Source organism: Macaca mulatta, chromosome 5 (assembly GCF_049350105.2).
Source record: "Macaca mulatta isolate MMU2019108-1 chromosome 5, T2T-MMU8v2.0, whole genome shotgun sequence".
Classification (NCBI taxonomy): Eukaryota; Metazoa; Chordata; class Mammalia; order Primates; family Cercopithecidae; genus Macaca; species Macaca mulatta.
Window position 1 is genome coordinate 57,189,667 of NC_133410.1, and position 18,141 is coordinate 57,207,807.

Here is an 18,141-nt window from a genome sequence, read left to right on the forward strand (position 1 = left end):
GAAATATTTGTACATATCAGATAAGGAAAATATAGAATGTTCTTGCTAACTCCTTGAAAAGAGCCAGATCATTTGGGCTATGTAGTAAATGGAGGATTCTGAGTGTAGCCCAGTGCTTTCCTTGGAACCTCTGGCAATTAACTTTCTAGCTAGGCGTCAAGTTTTATAAACTGCTAAGTGACCAGGCAGACAGACTGGCTCTACAAGGTAATGTTTCCAATTTGACTCATGCTTATGGTCTTTCACCTTAAAAGTCATTTGCAGTCCAAGTGACCCAGACATTCTTTCTTAAAGCTGGTATACGGAGGGATCAGCTTAGACTTTTGGATTTTGGTTGACTTTTTGCATTGCTGTCCACAGACTTGGGGCAGCAGGAGATACCTGTTATAGGGAAGAAGGAAGAAAGGAAGAGAAAAGAAAAGGAAAAGAAAGGACCAAAATACGTCTCCTGGAAGCAAAATATATCCCAAACTTGAAAGAGGAGTCATAACTTAAGTCAAAAGCATGAAATGTGTTATAAGGAGGTCTTTTCCTTAAAACAAATATATTACTAAAAGAGTAAACAGCGGTAAGCTGTAAATCATAATCTTTTGCCTAATGCATTCCTAAAGTTTCATCCTGAGAGCAAACACCAGTGAGAAATGGACACTCAGGAACCCAGATAACTCAAAAGTTGGAAGGAAGCTGTCTGCAGTCATTTTCATTAAAGAGATAAGATCACCTGGCCCTCTTCAGTAGCTTTTACACTTAATGTCCCTCCCTCTTGACTCTTAAAACTATAAACCGAGAAGAAAAAACCCAGCTTTGTGCCGCAACCCTAGGAATTTAAGCAAAGACAGGGTAGGGAACAATAAAAATATTCATGGCCATTATGAAGATTTACCATAACATTCATTATGCTTTCTTGGTGGAATTAGTTTCCCATGGCCTCCTTTCTTCAACCAAGGAAAAAATATGCCTTCCAAATTCCACTTTTTTGTTCCTTCTTGAGCCAAAAATATAATCTATATTTGCTTAAAATAGGCTTCTGGAAAGTGAAAGAGCCTTTATCTGCCTGTGAGAAATGGAATTAACTGAAAACCAAATGGAAACTTTGGTAGGAATACTATGGTGAATGGTTAAATATTTACAATATAAGAACCAGTTCATTTGAAAACAAATGTACAAGTGCCTGGCTTCCTTCCCTGCCTTAGGAGTCAAGAATGTTCCGTTGCTGAGAAGCGCCATTTTATTGACATTCAAGTAAAAGATGTGGTTCCGCTCCATCTTGTCGCTTCTCCCTCACCCAAACAGTAGTGTCCTCCTAAGAGAGACCCTCACCCCTTCCCATATATGAGGACACAGTGAGCAGATGCCATCTGTGAGCCAGAAGTGGGTCCTTAGGAGACACAGAAACTACTGGCATTTTGACCTTGGACTTCCAGCCTCCAGAATGGTGAGGGAAAGATATTGAAGAGGAGTTGGACACCCTGAGAGTGCAGCTGTTCTCCCGCCGCACCATCCCTGTCCTGCATTCTGCGAGTCTTTGCTCATCAACCATGTGCTGGAACCATGTGGCTCAGCAGTCCTACTGCTGGGTATGTACCCGAAAGAAAGGAAAAGGAAACCAGTATATTGAAGAGATATCTGCACCCCCATATCTACTGCAGCACTGTTCACAACAGCCAAGATTTGGAAGCATCCTAAGTGTCCATCAACAGATGAATGGATAAAGAAAATGTGGTACATAAAAACATGGTACATAAACACAATGGAGTACTCCAGCCTTTAAAAAAATGAGATTCTGTCATTTGCAATAATATAGATGGGACTGGAGGCCCTTATGTTAAGTGAAATAAGCCAGGCACAGAAAGACAAACATCACATGTTCTCACTTATTTGTGGGATCTAACGATCAAAACAATTGAACTTCTGGACATAGAATGGAAGGCTGATTACCAGAAGCTGGAATGGGTAGTGGGGTTGGGGGGAAGGTGGGAATGATTAATGGGTACAAAAAAATACAAAGAATAAATAAGACCTAATCTTTGATAGCAAAAAAAAAAAAAAAAAAAAAAAGATGTGGTTCCAGGAAAAGAAGGTAAGACTGAATACAAGAGCTATGGTTCTGCAAACTAGTATTGTACCAGATGAGTCCATTCTGATGAGGTTGTCCTTTAAAGACAAATTCACAAAGAAAAAGTGCCTAGGGGAAAATGTGTAATTCTGACATCAAGCATAGGAGTGCCTCTAGCACAACTAAGTGTAGTTGTCCAATTTCCCAAAACTAAATGGGATATAAAGAATGGAAGAACATTCAGCCATGTGCAATCCCAGTACTTTAGGAGGCCGAGGCGGGTGGATTGCCTGAGGTCAGGAGTTCAAGACCAGCCTGCCCAGCATGGTGAAACCCCGACTCTACTAAAAATATAAAAATTAGCCAGGCGTGGTAGCAGGTGCCAGTAATCCCAGCTACTCGGGAAGCTGAGGCAGGAGAATCGCTTGCCCGGGGAGGCAGAGGTTGCCGTGAGCCGGAGATCGCACCGTTGCACACAAGCCTGGGTAACAGAGCAGCGAGACTTCGTCTCAAAAAGAACATTCAAACTGTCACAGACCTAAAGGAAACACTGGAACTATGTTCTTTAGGCTATTGGGACCTATATCTCATGCTGAATATGCAGTTCTGAAACAAGCAGCACAAACACTTACTCCATATTAGTTCAGATGTTAACACACTGATTCATTTCACACACTTCTTTGTAATTTCTGCTTTGTTTCTGAGGCACAGCCCAACTTTGAAAATATCAGGACAACTACTCTTTATAAAAATGTGACAGAGGGTCTGTCTGTTCCCTAAGGTGGAAGGAAAAGGAAAGAATGACGGTGAGAAAATCAAGCTTCACCCAAACCACTGCACAAATAAATAAATAACCTCCAAGGCTCAATAGCCCAAGTTTGCTTTGGTGCAAAGGTGGTGGTTTGGGAACTAGAAAAGTGTGTAAAATAATTCCTATCAGCAATCCTTCTTTGTACTGTTTGTGTTTTCTCTTAATCAGCGTTAGTCCAGCCTCTCTGAAGGGACGTGTTGGGCCTGCCGGGCTAATGTACCAGGTGACTCTGCAGCTCCTGACAGGGTTTCTGGAACAGTCTGATGATCACTTGAGCTAGTCATTTGGTAACTTCCTGTGGCAGGTGTTGGCCCAGTGTGAGGCCCTCTGCAGTGCTGAGACTCTGTCCTTGACTGACGGGAGGCTTTTTTTTTTTTTTTTTAAATACTCGGCAATAAAAGGCTCTTGGAGGTAGAAATGAAAAATCAATGGAGAAAACCACAAAAATCCCACCCAAACCAGCTTCACTTTTCTAGACTCTTTCTGTTATAAGGGCTGCTTCAGGTTTCCACATTTCCCTGGAGGGCAGGATGCTTAAGGGTTTTAATCCTAGTCCCATCAAATCACATAATGGTGCTGATAAGGTGCTTTCTCCTGCTGACCCAGGGAAAAGTGGCCCTTCATCCTTTCGTCTGTTCTGGGTAGAAGTGACTGTTGAATGATTTAAAAGAGTCATTAAAGAGTGGAGAAATGCATCCTCACTACGATGAAAGACTGACAGTTACATAGGAAGACGGTCATGGGGTTCCTCGCCCTGGTTACCCTACGTCCCCATCTTCTCACTGCCTCTAGAGCTGGACATTGCCACACAGCCCCCTGCCCTTTCAGCCTCTGCCTCCCCGTTCTCCACTCACATTTCTTAATCCCCTGTAGTCGGGCTTTCAAGTTTGTCCAAATGGCTCCACCTCAATTGCCATCTGCCTGCCTTTTCTCAGTGTCCACACACTCCCTTGCTGTTGGCATTGCCAACCATTCCCTCCATCTAAAACTTTCTTCCCTTGGCCTCTGAAACAGTGTGTTCTTATTAGTCCTCCACCTGTCACTTGTGCTAGGTTTACTTCTTCCTCTAAGTACCAAGGTACCAGCCCTCCTCTCCTGGGCACTTCTGCTCTCACCCTCAGGGATCCCGTTCATTCTCATCTTTAATGGTCACCCTCTATGTAGATAATTCCCATATCTCTAACATCACTTTGGATGCTCTCCTTGGCTTTATTCTACATTTCCAACTGCCTGTTGGACACCTTCATCAGTGGAGCCCAAGACCTCTCCAAGACCAAAATCACCACCTTTTCCCAGAACAAACAAAAAAGTCCCAGACTGTCTTCCCAAATTGCCCATTTCTACTAATAACCTCACAATTCCACAAGTCGATGAGCTTCAAACATTCCTCACAAACAAGTAGTGATCAAATCAAATCCTATTGTTTCTGTTTCTTTTTCTTTTCTTCTTCTTTTTTTTTTTTTTTTTTTTTTTTTTTTGAGGTGGATTCCTGCTCTGTCGCCCAGGCTGGAGTGCTGTGGCAGCTCACTGCAACTCCCCACTCTCCCCTCCACTAGGCTCAAGTAATTCTCCTGCCTCAGCCTCCCGAGTAGGTGGGATTACAGGCATGCGCCGCCACCACTCCTGGCTAATTTTTGTATTTTTAGTAGAGACAGGGTTTTGCCATGTTGGCCAGGCTGGTCTCGAACTCCTGACCTCAGGTGATCCACACGCCTTGGCTTCCCAGAGTGTTAGGATTAGAGGCATGAGCCACCATGCCTGGCCGATCCTATCGTTTCTTAAAGCCCTCTGGGTTTGTGTGACTGTCCCCTGTACTTCATTCTACTACCACCCCCTAATTCAAATCATCACCACTTTTCCTCTAAACCATTACAGCTCTGTCTCTTACAATAAAAACAGTAGCTCGCCGCTCATTAGATAGTAAGTCTGTATCCCCATGTTTCCATTGAACTTCTGGATACACCCCTGAGCTCTTTTACTACTTGCTTTCACACTTCTATGAAAATAATTGAATAAAAGACCATGGGATTACTCAGTATTTCAGAAATCTTTAGGCAAATGCTTGTATGTTTATAAATTTCACTACAATGTGAAGACATTTGGTCAATGACCCTCTTTAAGAACAGGCTGCTCTCCCAAGACTGGATTGGTCCATTTAGAAACCTCATATTCCAGGCTGAAGTACCATGACACAGGGACTCAGCACTGTGATCACGGGGCTCTGCAGAGAATCCAACAGAGTCAATCATCTTTCATTCAAACACAACAGGGGTCAGAAAGTCAAATTAAGTGTTCTTGGTCCTTTATTGAAAACAAGGAGGATTATATTCTTCAAAAATGACAATTCATTAAAGAAAGGCTGGCACATGTTCCAGATTAAAAGAAATGAAAAAGAAGGCTGGGCACGGTGGTTCACGCCTGTAATCCCAATAGTTTGGGAGGCTAAGGCAGGTGGATAAATTAAGGTCAGGAGTTTGAGACCAGCCTGACCAACACTGTGAAACCCCGTCTCTACTAAAAATACAAAACTTAGCCAGGCATGGTAGCAGGTGCCTGTTATCCCAGCTACTCGGGAGGCTGAGGCAGTAGAATTGCTTGAACCTGGGAGGGAGAGGCTGCAGCCTGGGTAACAGAATGATACTTCGTCTCAAGAAAAAATAAACAAAAAGACATAAGAACTAAATACAATACCTGGCCTGGGATTGGATCCTGTACTGGAAGGAAAAAATAAGCTATAAAGGACATTATTGTGTCAACTAACAAAACTGAAATTCAGACAATAAGGATTATATCAATGTTAAAATTACTAGAGTTGACAATTGTACTGTAGCTATAAAAGAGAATATCCATGTTCTTAGGAAATATGCACTGAAATATTGAGGCATAAAAGGGCCATGGTGTAACTTATCATCAGTGGTTCAAAAAATATTACAGTATATAAGATATGTGATAAAGCAAATGGGGGCAATAAGTACACAAATGAGTGCTTTGTGTACTGTTCTTACTCTTGTAACTTTCCTATTAAGTTTGAAATTATTTTCAAATAAAAAGTTTAAAGATTTAAAAAATTAAGTCCTCAATCTGTATTATTGATAAACAAGGTAGTCATCACATAACAAGGAATCAAAAAATATTTGAGGGAGGATCTCGAATTAGAAATACCATTTGACCCAGCCATCCCATTACTGGGTATATACCCAAAGGATTATAATCAGGCTGCTATAAAGACACATGCACATGTATGTTTATTGCAGTACTATTCACAAGAGCAAAGACTTGGAATCAACCCAAATGTCCATCAGTGACAGCCTGGATTAAGAAAATGTGGCACATATACACCATGGAATACTATGCAGCCATAAGAAAGGATAAGTTCATGTCCTTTGTAGGGACATGAATGCAGCTGGAAACCATCATTCTCAGCAAACTATCACAAGAACAGAAAACCAAACACCACATGTTCTCACTCATAGGTGGGAATTGAACAATGAGATCACTTGGACACAGGAAGGAGAACATCACACATTGGGACCTGTCGTGGGGTGGGGGGAGCGGGGAGGGATAGCATTAAGAGATATACCTAATGTAAACGATGAGTTAATGGGTGAAGCACACCAACATGGCACATGTACACATATGTAACAAACCTGCATGTTGTGCACATGTACCCTAGAACTTAAAGTATAATAAAAAATAAATAAATAAAAAATATTTGAGGAATGAATATTCATTACATACATCTTTAATATACTAACTGCTTATGTAACAGTATGGTTTTAACAAAATTAATTACTTGTTTTTGGAGACAGTTTCCCTCTGCTATCCAGGCTGGAGTTTAATGGCATGATCATAGCAGCTCACTGCAGCCTTGAACTCCTGGACTCAAGCGATCCTCCCACCTCAGCCTCCCCAGGTAGCTAGGCCTATAGGTACACACCACCACGCCCAGCTAATTATTTTAATTTTCATTTTTAGATATGGAGTCTCCCTGTGTTGCCCAAGCTGGTTTCGAACTCCTGCTCTCAAGCAATCCTCCTGCCTTGGACTCTCAAAGTGCTGGGGTTACAGGCGTGAGCCACTGTGCCTGGCCACATTTATGTTCATGATGTTCAAATTTTCATGCTTGCCAGCATCTTGTTTCTAAGCTCAGCTCAAATTACACTAATGTGGAGATAGATGTATACATAATTTTCAAACCTAATATACAGTAAACAAACATATTATGTGTTTATGAATTTCAAATTGTCATTCTAACAGTTAATATTTTAGTGTTAAAAATTTTAGATTTCACAGGACTGTCCAGGTACCTTAAATTTAGTTTTTAAAAAATTAATTAATATTCTATGTATTAATTCTTGGTTAAAAAACACAATAATTGGGAGGCCGAGGTGGGCAGATCATGAGGTCAGGAGATCGAGACCATCCTGGCTAACACGGTGAAACCCCGTCTCTACTGAAAATACAAAAAATTAGCCGGGCATGGTGGCAGGTGCCTGTAGTCCCAGCTACTAGGGAGGCTGAGGCAGGAGAATGGTGTGAACCCAGGAGGCGGAGCTTGCAGTGAGCCAAGATCGCACCACTGCACTCCAGCCTAGGTTGAAGCAAGACTCCAACTCAAAAAAAAAAAACAAAAAAAAAAAAATAAAAAAGCCAAAAAAACGCAATAAATATGGGCCAATTCCTAGAACTCAGAAAACACTATTAGCCTCACACTATACCTTAGAGAATTAAAACTTTAATAACAAAGCAAAACCCTTAGATGATTAAATTACATCTCTGTAATGCAACGAAGTAGTCATTCATCTTAGTGTAAGTCTACAAAGTTAAAGCCTGAAATATATCTGACTGTGGTCAAAAGTAAATTTCCTTAGATTACAAAAACTTCTTTGTATTACTGTATCATCATTCTCATTATTTTCATAATGTCACCCACCGGCACAGAAAAATATTCAGTTAAAGTATTATATATCATTCAAACACCAACATGGTTATTATTTGAATTAAATAAATTATTTAGGGGAAAAATGAGTAAAATTTAGTACATCAGGTCAACTCTGTAAACACAGCCTTTCATTCTGCCTTATAACAATAACAGCGGCTAGCATTATTAATCTACCACGATCTGCCATGCTCAGTTCTAAATGTTTTATGCATCCTCTTACTTGTTCCACACATAACTCTATTTTTGCAGATAATGAAACTGAGGCACAGAGAGATTAAGTAATTTCCCCAACGTCTAGTCTAAGACAGAGCTGGGACTTGAACCCAGGACTCTGGCGCTGGAGCCTGTGCTCTTAACCACTGTGGGTAATACTCATCCAGTTAAAATACAGTGCTACTTCATCTTTCAAATGCAAAGTAGGTTGATTTTAAATACACATTCATTTAATTTTGACTTCGGAGATTTGCTCACATTTTGTATCTCTTTTATTACGTGTTTAACTTCACTATCTGTTCCATGTTAACTTCTGCAGGAGGGAAGTCCAATTGATAGAGCAATTATTGTTATTTCTTTAGGTATTTTTAAATTGTGGTAGAATACACATGCAATTTACTATCTGAGCCATTTTTTGGTGTACAGTTCATAGTGTTAAGTGCATACATATGCTGCACCCCATCACCACTATCCATCCACAGGATGCTTCTCATCTGGTAAAACTGAAGCTGTCACCATTAAGCAACAGCTCTCCCTTTCCCCACTTCCCCAGTCCCTGACAGCCACCATTCTACTTTTTCTCTCAATGAGTTTGACTACACTAGGTACCTCAGATAATCGGAATCAGACAGTATTTGTCTTTTTGTGACTGGCTTATTTCACTTAGCATCACATCCTCAAGTTTCATCCATAGGATAGCATGAGTCAGAATTTCATTTTTTTTAAGGCTGAATGATATTCCAGTGTGTGTGTGTGTGTGTGTGTGTGTGTGTACACATATGAATGGATACACTATATTTTGTTTATCCATTCATCTATCAATGAACACTTGGTTCTTCCACCTTTTGGCTATTGTGAATAATGCGACTATGAACATGTGTGTACAAATCAGATTATTGTTTGTGTAATTTTTTTCCTGATGATTGTTTTTAAAACATTATTTATGATCCGGGAAGCAGAAAACGCATGAAGGTTGGTCCATTCAAGATTCCAAACCAGATTTGAATCATAGAGTCTCAAGGTTAAATAAGAACAGGAACTTCGTCTTACCTAATCCCCATATGATGCTGCAATGTTTTTTTTTAGAACATCTGCCACCAAGGTGTTGTTCAACCCCAGGCCTTTTTTGTTTTCAAAGAATCTAATGTCAAACTGACTTCTACTTCCCTTTAGCTTTCACCCACTGGTCCTAATTCTGCCCTCTGGAGTCTAATCCTGCTTTCCTATAATAGTCTTTTCAAGTATCAGAAGGCAGACACAACCCCTCTGAGTCTTCTCTCCTCTAAGATAAATATTCTCATATATGATGACTGAGAAGCCTGAGAGATTAGCGTGGAGTTCCTTGAAGCAAAGGCATTGTCTTCCTCACTTGATGCACCACTCATATTTGTACACATGTCTGAAATGGAGGGACCAGACCATTCTTTGATCCTGTCTCCTGATCAAAACTCAAATCCCAGTGAATGTGAATGTGAAACACCCCACATTTTATAAGCCATTCAACAGGGACAGGAATGATCTGATCTGAAGGACAGGTGCTTCCGACTTTCCAGACCTGACCATGAGCACCTTTCCTAGATCAAGTATTATGCATGCCCTGGTGCCTCCCCCACTCCTTTCCCTCCACTCCTTCACATGACCACAGTGATGGGTTCATGCTCAATCACCTCCAAAATTCTTAGCTAAAAAACAGCCATTAAGCAGCAGGATGATAATTTACTTTCAACTTCTAACAGGATTTGTAAACATCATGATAAATGGGGAGAGGCATGCTACATTCCTCCAGCGGGTCCTCTGAACACACCATGTTTCGACATCAGTTGGCTTAAATCTTTCATTTCAAATCAGGACTGAAATTCTCCAGTGTCCCTGTCAGGCACCTTTCCCATCTGATCCCCTGGAGAGGATATGTCAGTCGAAGTCACAGGTAACACGGTGTATTAAGACTTGAGAGTGTGGATTTCAAATCCATTAACTACGTTTTTGGTTGAAGGCAGTACTGACAATATGCAGTAAGCAAAGGAACGATTTTAGGAAAGGCGGAAAAATGTTGAAGGTTCTCATGGCAAGACTTTAGGCATGTCTTCAAATGTGCTAGAACTTCGTGCTCTCCTGTGTTCATGCTCTATCCTTGCTGCTTTTGTATCCGTGCTCCACACTCCCATTCTCAGCTAGCTTCCTCCTCTGCACACTGATAAGCTCCTTGATCTCAGAGGGAAACAGGCATTTCTCCCAGAATGGCACAAAGCATAGCTCAATTTCTTCTGGAGAAGAGGAAAGGGATTGGCAAAGGCCCATTGTAGAAAACCATCTGGACTCATTCATAGTCCCATCTCAAATGCCCTTACTCAGACGCAACCCTTCCATGAGCCTCTCTGACCCTAGGCCAGCATCTGCAAATGGCATTTGACTCCTAGGCTTGTTTTGGTTGACGTATACTGTGATATTCCACATAATGCTTTCAAATTGCAAATTGAGTCATTTGTGATCATTCACTTAAAAATCCAGATTTCTGGCAACACCGGGTCTGCATTCCTTCATCATAAGAACCTATTGGGGAACATCGCACACCGGGGCCTGTTAGTGGGTGGGGAGCAAAGGGAGGGAGAGCATTAGGACAAATACCCAATGCATGCAGGGCTTAAAATCTAGATAATGAGTTCATAGGTGCAGCAAACCACCATGGCACATGTATACCTATGTAACAAACCTGCACATTCTGCACATGTATCCCAAAATTTAAAGTAAAATAAAAAATAAATAAATAAAAAGAAAAATAAAAAGAACCTATTAGAGATGAGAAGCAGCTGACTCCTTTAGATGGGGCATGAGTCTTCCATTTGCCTCAGTCCTCACCACTCCTCATTGTGTTCTTGAACAAAGGGCCATTTAGGGCCGGGCTCAGGGGTTCATGCCTGTAATCCCAGCACTTTGGGAGGCCGAGGCGGGCGGATCACTACATCAGCAGATCGAGACCATCCTGGCTAACACGGTGAAACCTCGTCTCTACTAAAAATATAAAAAATTACCCGGAGCTGGTGGCAGGCGCCTGTAGTCCCAGCTACTCGGGAGGCTGAAGCAGGAGAATCACTTGAACCCGGGAGGCGGAGCTTGCAGTGAGCCGAGATCGCGTCACTGCACTGCACTCTAGCCTGGGCGACAGAGCGAGACTCCGTCTCAAAAACAAACAAACAAAAAAAGGGCCATTTAGATTTTGCACCTGGAACATTTCATTCATTTGTGTTTCTTTCTTGGTCCTGTAGCCATTTAGGTTTACAAACCTTCTGTCAAAGGCTATTAAATCTGTTTTACAATCTGTAAAATACTGGGGTTGGCCTTCTAGCTCTATGATTATATGATATAGTGGCTTGCTGAGCAAAAGTGATATTGTGTTGTTCTTGATCCCATTTCCTCAGGAGTGAAGTTGAGGATACAGCATGGGCAATAAAATCCATAGTTGAGTGACCAGCTATCCCCCAGCCCTCTTCTCAGATATGCCCACTCCTTAAACCTAGGTATGGCCTTCTCTTTCTTGCTATCAACCTTATAACAAGAGGAGTCGAATGGAAGTTGAAGATTCAGGTTTGAATGGGTGACTTCCATCAAAGTCCTATCTGAGTTTTCCAATTTCCATGCCGAGCTGCACATCTGTAGTATGTTCCCAAGACCACCTGAGGGCTTTTTATCAAAGCAAAGGAGGTGTTAATGAGATGGATATGACATTTCTCATGTACTGTTGGTACTTGACTCCTTGCAACTCCTTGCAACTCTGCTAAAATACTAACAATCCATGGTAAATGCTTTATGTGAGCTCTGCATATGTGTTCTAACACTTGACAGCATAAAATAACAGCTTGTCTTGGCTATGAGTATGGCCAGCGATTATTGAAAGTAGAGTATTGAGGACTCACAATTTCAACTTTCTAACAATTAGAACCATGCAGGTAAGAAATGAGCTGACTTGTCCAGTGTGGGAAACCATGCAAGGAGAGTCTGGATAAGCAGAAATACTGTAGAAGAGTTCCCTGCACTGGACCCAGTGGTGAGGTGGAAGTTAGGGATATTTGAGGAGGGACACTGAACTACCTACCTCTCCTACAATGCCCCCACCAACTCATTATGCTGGGAATTCTCCCTTCTGCCTCTGTTTTGTTTTGTCTTTATAACATAGAAGCTGACCGACTTGGCGTTTACCCACCTCATAAGATGCTAGGATGACTGATACTACATGGATTCAACTCTAACTTAGTTGGCTATTCAATAGTGTCTACTTTTTTTTTTTTCCTTTGGAGACAGGCTCTTGTTCTGTTCCCCAGGTTAGAGTACAGTGGTACAATCATATAGCTCACCGCAAACTCAAACTCCTGGCTTCAAGTGATCCTTCTGCCTCTACCTCCCAAGTAGCTGGGACTACAGGAGCATGCCACCACATCTGGCTTGTTAATTGATTGATTGATTGATTGAGATGGGGTCCTGCTATGTTGCCAAAGCTGTTCTTAAACTCCTGGGCTCAATGGATCCTCCTACTTCAGTGTTCCAAAGGGCTGGGATGACAGGTGTGAGCCACCATGCCCAGCCTGCTTTTTAAAATATTTGTAAAATGTAACTAAATCTTGCCTGAAATTATATCTTTTTTTTTTTTTTTTTTGAGACGGAGTCTTGCTCTGTTGCCCAGGCTGGAGTGTAGTGGCCGGATCTGAGCTCACTGCTAGCTCCGCCTCCTGCGTTTACGCCATTCTCCTGCCTCAGCCTCCCGAGTACCTGGGACTACAGGCGCCCGCCACCTTGCCCAGCTAGTTTTTTGTATTTTTTTTAGTAGAGATGGGGTTTCACCGTGTTAGCCAGGATGGTCTCGATCTCCTGACCTCGTGATCCGCCCGTCTCAACCTCCCAAAGTGCTGAGATTACAGGCTTGAGCCACCGCGCCCAGCCACAAATATCATTATTATACTAAATTATTTTTCAGTATAGAAAGTTTAATAATAATGGCAGCTGATATTTTATATGAAGACCACTAAAGCTCTGGCCAAAAGAAAACACTTTTAAGTCTGACAGTAAATCCCTTTAGAAGCTACTTAGCATCTCATAATGTTGGTCCCTGGGTTCATTCTCAATTTAAATGGAGTTAAAACTTAATGACTAACATACCAGTTAGGTCTTCAGATGGTCTCTACAAAGTTTTAAATATTCCTATATCATGAGCACTGCTTCCACTTATATCTTTTTTGGCTAAACAAACTAGTTCTATGCCTAATATCATCTTCCAACTAGCCAGAGGTTTAACTAGAAAATCCTGCCATAGGAGAGAAGCAGGATACATGTAGCTGCACACAGATTAAAATTTTGCTCCTTCCTTTAGATGTGTAATATTATTACTGGATACTGCCATATGTGGAAGGAAAAAAATACCTCCAAATCAAAAGGCAGAATTCCCTCTGAGCGGGTTTAGAGTAGAGGAATAGAAACACTTGGGTTTTACAACATTGAGAGGAGGCAGAAGCGAGCAGGGGGTTTGGATCAGAAAGAACTGTGTCTGATCAAGTTTTTCCTGGAGAAAATGAAAACATTGTTCTAAGAATATTTCAAGAAGGAAAATGTCTCTTATTCAACATGGAACTGATTCAGCCTGTGTTGAACAAACAAACTTCCGTGGCCGATGATCCGGACACTGGGTGAAGATGATAATCCCTTCAGGTATGATAACCCAGAAACTCCAGAAGCTGGAGCCAGCACAGGGTGTGCCTGACGGGCAGTCTCCCCAAGTCAAGCTGAGCTAGAGGCTGGGCATGTTCCGTGTGTTTCCTTTGTAGAGTTCCTGGTATGCCACGCACACTAGGTAAATATTAAAGAACTTTCTTCTGCCTGGCTTCATTACCCAAGGACACTGTGACCTTAAGAAGTTCTTATCAATGGAGAGCAAATATAAAAACAGCAAGAAGTTTGCCCTAAAGTACAGCCAGAAGGTTCACTAGGTAAAAACTGGGAATCTCGATTTCTTCAGGGTGCCAGGATGCCCCTTTAGCACCCAGAATATATCTCCAGGAATGACTTCTCATCACCCCACCATTTTCTCACTTTTGCTAAACTGACTCAAAAGGAGGTGGCTCCCTTGTGCCCCTTCACCCCTGCCATGGCTCTTAGAAAAAAATCCAGCATTCCCGATAAGAAGTAACCAAAACAACGAGATCGTTTGAATTCCACTGAGACCAATTCATCATGCAGTGTAAAAAAAAAAAAAGAATCCTTCACATTCTCCAAGTTAAATAATCAGAATGATAACATAGACTTTAAGAGAGAGAGACAGAGACAGAGAGAGACAGAGAGACGCACAAAGTCAACTGGAATTTGTGAGCTGAGGCAAGAGTGACTTTAAAAAAATCATCTTCAACTCACTTAAAGATGGGTAGTGGTGACGGTCGCACAACAATGTGAATGTGCTTAATGCCACTAAGTTATACACTTAAAATGGTTAAAATGGTCAATTTAATGTTATGTATACTTTATTGCAATTTTTTTAAAGGGAAAAAAATCACCTTAGAACTCTTCAAGCAAGTCCCTCCCCCATCCCCATCCACAGTGGAGGACAAATGGGTTGAGACTGTTGTGATATAGTTTCTCATTTGAGGGAGGGCTACTGAACTTGGAGGAAAGCAGCCCTCTCTTCACCAACTGCCTGAATCTTAACCCCCCAGCTGGGTCTGGAGAAAACATATTCATCGTGAGAACCTGCACACCAAATCCCTGACTCACCTTTGACTTTGGATCGCTCAATCAACAGAATAGGGAGATAACCTTAAGATCTGGAGAGGGGTAATGCAGGATCCCTCTGCAGGGATGCCAATAGCATTTTAAAATAAAACCCAAATTACAGAAGAAATCATGGAAAAGCTGGGGGTGGATTCCCAAAGGTGTACATTACTGGAAAAAACACACATACAAACAAAATAAGAATCACTATAAGAGTATATGGAGATTTGTGGATGTTTAGGAAATATATAAAAGTGGACAGCAGAAAACGAGGGGATGCAGTTATTTAAGCAACAAAGAGGCTTCATCTCCAAATTTCACATTAATACATAAAGTAAAACACAAACCACTCTACTTTTTTTGGTGTTTAAATATAATCTTCAAACCAGAAAAACTCTCAGTCTGCTAACGGTTACTAAAAATCAAATTCTGAAGCTATGGCCACTTTTTAGGAAATTCAAAATTACCAGAAATGAACAGCTGTGGTTTTGCTAAACAAAGAAAACCTTTCCACAAAATGTCAACATCTGACTCATACCTTGATGGCATTTCACTCAATGAGAGTGAAAAAGTAAACATTTTCTGAAATGAGGGTGGTTTTCTTTGGCTAGACAACAGCCACATGGTGGTTATCTTCTCTTCTAGTTTTACAATAAGGAAAGATGGGCACTGACTTATTTGCTTTGGTTTGACAGATGATGGTCAAGCGTAGCTTTGAGATTATATCCTCATTACCCTTTATGAAGGAAAACAAAGTACGATCCATTTTCCTTGCAGAAAAGTCTTCCCCTTTCTTGCCCAGGAGATTTTTTAAAGCCATTACCTCCTTGCCCTCTAAAAGATAAATAAAAATAAAACAAAATGGGTACTAGGTAGCAATAGCTTCCTGAGACAAGTTTGAAAATCTAAACTCAAGGCTAATAAGATGTTCAAAGTTCAGTAGCATCTACTGAAAAAAAGTACATTAATGCTACCTTTTATATTTTTACTTCCAGACAGAATACATAATGGCATAAACATATGATATTCTAGACTGTCTATTCAGGTAAATGTTAGGAAGTGCTGGATGGGCATAAAAGACTTAATTGCCTGCTAACACTGCTCTTAACATCTAGTCTATTCTGATAGACTGGGGTCATTTGAAAGGAAATGAAGAGTTTACAACATAATTTGGTTTTTCACGTTTCTTTTTTAAAGACTTCTGATCCTGAAGAGAAACATGGTCAGATACGGATTCTGAGGGCCAGTTGCAGTGGCTCACGCCTGCAATCCCAACAGTTTGGGAGGCTAAGGCAGGAGAATCTCGTGAGCCCAGCCTAGGCAACATAGTAAGACCCCATCTCTCCAAAATAAAAATAAAAATTAGCTGGGCATGGTGGCATAAACCTGTAGTCTTAGCTACTCAGGAGGCTGAGTCTTAGCTACTCGAGAGGATTGCTTGAGCCCAGGAGTTCGAGGTTACAATGAGCTGTGATCTGTGTTCCAGCCTGGCTGACAGAGCAAGATCCTGTCTCTAAAACAAACAAACAAACAAACTAAAACAGATGGTCTATATGGTCTATGATGTACTAGAGGCCTGGACAAAGGATCACTTGACTTTGCAAGGTTCAGTGTATACTACAGAAATGAAATAACTGCCCTTCTTCATTCTGTTATCAGGAAATTATAAACATATACAAGCTTTCCTAAATGTTGAATGGTTATAGAAGTGTTCTTGTTAATTGCATATCCTAATTCATTTAGTAAAATTTTCCAAATATGACTAATTTTCAAAATTAGATTAGGAAATATACTAGAAATCAAACTATATTGAGCATTATTTATGTTACTGATAATACATAACAATAACAATTACGATTATAATAATATCAGTCACCACTTATTTATTTATTTATTTATTTTTGAGATGGAGTTTCACTCTTGTCTCTCAGGCTGGAGTGCAATGGCGTGATCTTGGCTCACTGCAACCTCCACCTCCCATGTTCAAGTGATTCTCCTGCCTCAGCCTCCCAAGTAGCTGAGATTACAGGCGCCCACTACCATACCCGACTAATTTTTGTATTTTTAGTAGAGATGGGTTTTTACCATGTTGGCCAGGCTGGTCTTGAACTCCTGACCTCAGGTGATCTGCCCACCTCAGCCTCCCAAAGCACTGGGATTACAGAAGTGAGCCACAGTGCCCAGCCGATATCAGCCACCATTTAGTAAATGCTTGCTCTATATTAGTATTTCTCAATTTTGAGCAAGCATCAGAACTACGTAGAGGGGCCTGGTGCAGTGGCTCATGCCTGTAATCCCAGCAGTTTGGGAGGCCAAGGCAAGTGGATCACTTGAGGTCAGGAGTTTGAGACCAGCCTGGCCAACATGGCAAAACCCCGCCTTTACTAAAAAAATGCAAAAAAAAAAAAAAAAAAAAAATTAGCTGGGCATGGTGGCACACACCTATAAGCCCAGCTACTCGGGAGGCTGAGGCAAGGGAATTGCTTGAACTTGCAAGCCAGAGGTTGCAGTGAGCCGAGATACACCACTGCACTCTAGCCTGGGCAACAGTGTGAGACTCCATCTCAAAAATAAAAAAAATGACTACCTAGAGGAATGATTACAACTCAGATTGTCAGATTGCTAGGCGCCACCACTGAATTTCTATTTAAAACTGGTCAAATACACATAAGAATGATCATCTGAACTATTTTAAGTGTACAGTTCAGTAGTGTTAAGTACGTTGCCATTGTTATACAACCACCACAACTATTTATCCACAGAACACTTTCCATCTTGCAAAACTGAAACTCTGTACCCATTAAAAAATAACTCCCATTTCTCCAAACCTCTTGCAACTGGCAACCACCATACTATTTTCTGTCTCTATAAGTTTGACTACTCTAGGTACCTCATGTAAATGGAATCACGTAGTTGTGTGTGTGTGAAGCTGGCTTATTTCACTTAGTATAATGTCCTCAAGGTTCGTTTATGAACCTTGTGTCATGTAGCATGTGTCAAAATTTGACTCCTTATTAGGGCTCAGTAATATTCCATTGTATATATGTGTCACATTTTGTTTATCCATTCATCCACTGATGGACACTGGGGCTGCTTTTGTCATTTGGCTATTGAGAATAACGTTATGAACATGGGTGGACAGATGTCTCTTTGAGACTCTGCTTTCAGTTTTTTGGGGTGTATACCTAGAAATAGAATCCTGGATCATATGGTAATCCTACCTTTAATTTTTTGAGTCATACTCATACTGTTTTTCCTACCGTTGCACCATTTTATATTCCTACCAACAGTGTACAAGCATTCCAATTCCTCCATATCCTTGCCAACACTTGTTATTTTCTTGTTTTTGATAGTGGTTTTGATTTAAATTTC

At 41.1% G+C, this 18,141-nt stretch overlaps 1 protein-coding gene across 8 annotated transcripts in view; it reads right to left on the bottom strand.

Moving 5' to 3' along the window:
* SHROOM3 (shroom family member 3) overlaps positions 1-18,141 on the bottom strand; it is a 348,763-nt gene that overhangs the window by 156,693 nt on the left and 173,929 nt on the right. The gene's annotated exons all lie outside the window — the stretch shown is intronic.